The sequence below is a fragment of the Cheilinus undulatus genome, linkage group 11 (genome assembly GCF_018320785.1).
Source record: "Cheilinus undulatus linkage group 11, ASM1832078v1, whole genome shotgun sequence".
Lineage (NCBI taxonomy): Eukaryota > Metazoa > Chordata > Actinopteri > Labriformes > Labridae > Cheilinus > Cheilinus undulatus.
In genome coordinates this window covers 14,421,358-14,425,083 of record NC_054875.1, presented here as the reverse complement: position 1 = coordinate 14,425,083, position 3,726 = coordinate 14,421,358, and the positions used below count along the sequence as shown (strand labels likewise).

Genomic DNA, 3,726 nt, shown 5'->3' with positions numbered 1-3,726 from the left:
CACTCCAGGTAATGGGGAAGCAAAGTAAATGGCAGGCCGATGATGCTGTCGTCTTGTTGGACAAGTGGACAAGGCCTATCTTCAGTATGATTACAGGGCTCTCAGAGTACAAAATGTTTTGGGTTTTTTTTTTTTTTTTTTTTTTTTAAATTGAATAGTAGAATATAATTTAAGACTCTAAATTTGAACCTCCTCAAGATACCTTTAATTCATTTTGTAGCTCAGACACTGTTTCTGAACTAAATAATTTTCAACCCAAAGCTTATAGATGAGGAGAATATCTCTGTAAATACCTGAACTTTACTACAATCATCATGACTTTCTAGCCCTGTAATTAATGTCCTGACATAATGCAGTCCACAGATGGGATTAAAACGATGCTATTAACATGCCTCATCTGTGAAAGTGCTTATTATCTCCAGGGATACAGGAGAGCTTAAGAAGAGTCCTAACCTATTAGGTGGATTGGACAGATGGTGTTTTGTTGAGACAGCATTTGGAGAACACACAATATGAAAGCTGGAATTATACAGAGAAGGAAATTAGATGGTGGTTAACTCCCCATTTGCGGCAATTCTTTTTGCTGAGAAGCCATATTTATTTCAAGCTCTTCTCTGAACTTGAATGCACATATGGCTCTAAGTGGCGATACATTTGGCATGTTGTAAATCTGGGAAGAAAGGGGAGGAGGCAAGATGATTTTTTCTGTGGAGAGAGAAGTATAGAAAAATAAAACAAAAGGTGAAAAATATCTGAAAACATACAGATGAAGGAAAATAGCTTAAAGGAAGGAATAGAGATGAACTAAAACACAAAGGTTTGCTCTGCACTGAGTGAAACAACAGTGTTGAGAACCTCAGGCTATTTCTGTCGTTTGTAAAACAAACAAAAAGGAATCTGAGAGATCTCATCCTGCTGTTTGCCACAGGCAGGAAGGGAAATAGAAATTGAAAGTAAGTAGGAGAGAAGTAGACAGAGCACTTCCCTGCGGGAAATAAACAATAGTCTAAAACCACGCTGGGAGCTCTGGGGACAAAATATGTCTGTTATTTACTCTACCTGGTTTTGAGTGGCTTCAGAGCCTGTAGTCATGCTTCAGCTAGGCATATGATTTGTTTTGGTTTGATAACAGTGAGAAGCTGGGTTGATTTGTTTTAAAGCATGTAGAGTGTGGATAATACGGAATAATATGCACATGCAGTATAACATCTATTTGTAGTGTGACCAACTTTTTCAGTAATCTTGTATTTTGCTTACAATGACACATGTAAAACAATGGACACAAAAGAAAGACTCATAAGACAGCAGATATTTTTAATCAGTCCAAAAGCTGGTTACACAAAAAGGCAAACTGGGCAGCAACAACTCCAAAATAGAGCAAAATAATACACATTCAAAAACAGTCAAATGTCGAACACAAGGCACAAGAAAGACTGTTAGAACTAAGCAAAACTGAGGGAACAGAAAGACCTGGCAACATGAGCAATGACAATCAGGTGATAGACAGAGGTGTAAGGGGGCTGACACATGAGGCAGGATCTAAAAAGGCAAGGGAGGGTAAAAGACGAACAAATTAAACAGGAAATGATTAAAAAAAAATACAAGGAATAAAATGCATGACCTTATTTAACAGTCTGTCTGTTTCATCAATGCCTGTATTTAGTAAAATAAAGTTCCCCTAATGAGAATCATGCAGCTATTCATATCTTGAACGCTGTGTAGCCTATAGCCCGAACAAATAAGGCAGAAACTTACTGCCATCGGGAATGCAAAATAATTTGACCACTTTTTTAGCATGCATGTGTTAAGTTTTTACAACTAAGAAAAGGACAAGAAATCCCCTTTGGACACTTAACAATAATAAAATGAATTATCAGTAATGCTTTCCTAATTAATCCGGACACTTCTGTTTGCACATGTGGGGGTATAGCTCAGTGGTAGAGCATTTGACTGCAGATCAAGAGGTCCCCAGTTCAAATCTGGGTGCCCCCTTTGTTCATTCATCACAGAGGTGTTTCAAATGTGCAAAAATTGTCTAGAGAATGATCAGTAATCCCTTCCTAAATAATCAAAGCACTTTCTGTGTATTGCTCTGTTGCAGAGCAACTGCAGATCAAGAGGTCCCCAGGTTAGTTCATCTTGCTGGATAGATATTTGTATCTTTCATATGTTTATTGAACTAAAAAAACCCTCACTAGATATCCTAGATATCTGTATTTTGAGTTATTTGACTTTTTAAACTCACCAGGAAGTTGTCATGTTTTGGCCTGCACTGGCACCGTGACGTCACATTGCCGCAGTTCTCCTATGCAGTAACCGCTATTTCAGACTGGCAGCCAGTGTTAGGGCTGCATCTCAGAGATGCTGCACATCTCATGCATGGAGAATTTTAAGATTTGATGTCTCTTCTATTTTTTTCCTTGCACGATGAGCAGTTATCGATGAAACTAGACAGGAAAATGATAAATACAGAGCCATATTTACCTTGTTGTTGTTGTTATCTTGTTCCATAAAGATAACCACAGTATGAAAACACTTCCGGTTTGTGCTTTTCAAAGTAAAAGACCACATTAGCATTTCTTTGGAGAAACTCCCTATGTATGTACATAATGCTTTTATTTTGAAAAGCTACTGGCACGCTTCCACTATGCCCTGAATCCAGTCACTTGTAGGGAGGTTTTATTGAGGTAAAACGTGGGAGGAATGACAGAGCTTTGACAGCAGGGAGACAAAGCCAACACACCACAAACTCCTTCCTGGTATGAAAGCTGTTATGGCAGCAACAACTGCAAGCAGAAAAACCATCTGATTAACCGGTTACTGCATAGCAATGGCGAGGAACGCTATGGCTAAGTGAAGTCACACTACAAGTACGGACCAAAACATGGCAGCCTCCTGGTGAGTTTATAAGCCTAAATTTCCTCAAAATGCAGATATCTGGGATATCTACTGAGTTTTTTCAGTTCAATACATATGAGAGACACAAATATCTATTCAGCAAGTTGAGCTTGTCTGATCATGCAGGGCTCCTTTTAAGTCTGGTCCCACCTTCTTTCATATCAGAGGTGCCTCATCATTTCAACAAGGCAAGAAATCCTTGAATCCCCTCTGGACATTTACAATAATACAGTGAATGATCATTAATGCCTTACTAATTTATCAGGACATTTCCACCTTAACATGTGGGGGTATAGCTCAGTGGTAGAGCATTTGACTGCAGATCAAGAGGTCCCCAGTTCAAGTCTGGGTGCCCCCTTTGTTCATTTCTCAGCTGTTGTGTCACTATTATCAAGCATATCAACTAACCACTTTAAGATGCTTCACACTAACCTGACACGCCAGATGGATTTGCTTCACATATCCATCTGGGAAAGCTTCAACAGGAAACGTTTGAGGAAAGGCAGAGGCTTTGAAAAAAACTCGGAGTGTGATTGGATGAACATTCTGTCTGTCACATCTCTACGGGCCAATAAGAGCAACAAAACACATGATGTAGCAGCTGTTGAGCCGCACGTGTGCAGCTACGGCAAATAACGCGAAACACGGCGACTATAGGTATGTAAGTACTTGGCTTTTGTCGTTTTTGAAAAGATAGCAACTCACTGCTGTTCTTTGTTCTTCTTTCAATGAAGAATTGTTGTCAAATTCTGATAAAACTTATGTTTTAGCAGTGTCCATGCTAAGCTCTTCTGCCATAATTGTACCCCCTCTTGCTGCTGCTTGTTT

General features: G+C 39.2%; 2 non-coding genes across 2 annotated transcripts; both read left to right on the top strand.

Annotated features, from left to right (window-relative positions):
* Positions 1 to 1,920: 1,920 nt before the first annotated feature.
* trnac-gca lies at positions 1,921 to 1,992 on the top strand. Its single transcript has one exon. It is a non-coding gene; the product is annotated as a tRNA-Cys (tRNA).
* A 1,192-nt stretch (positions 1,993 to 3,184) lies between these two features.
* Positions 3,185 to 3,256, top strand: trnac-gca. The gene has a single exon. It is a non-coding gene; the product is annotated as a tRNA-Cys (tRNA).
* The last annotated feature ends 470 nt before the right edge of the window (positions 3,257 to 3,726 follow it).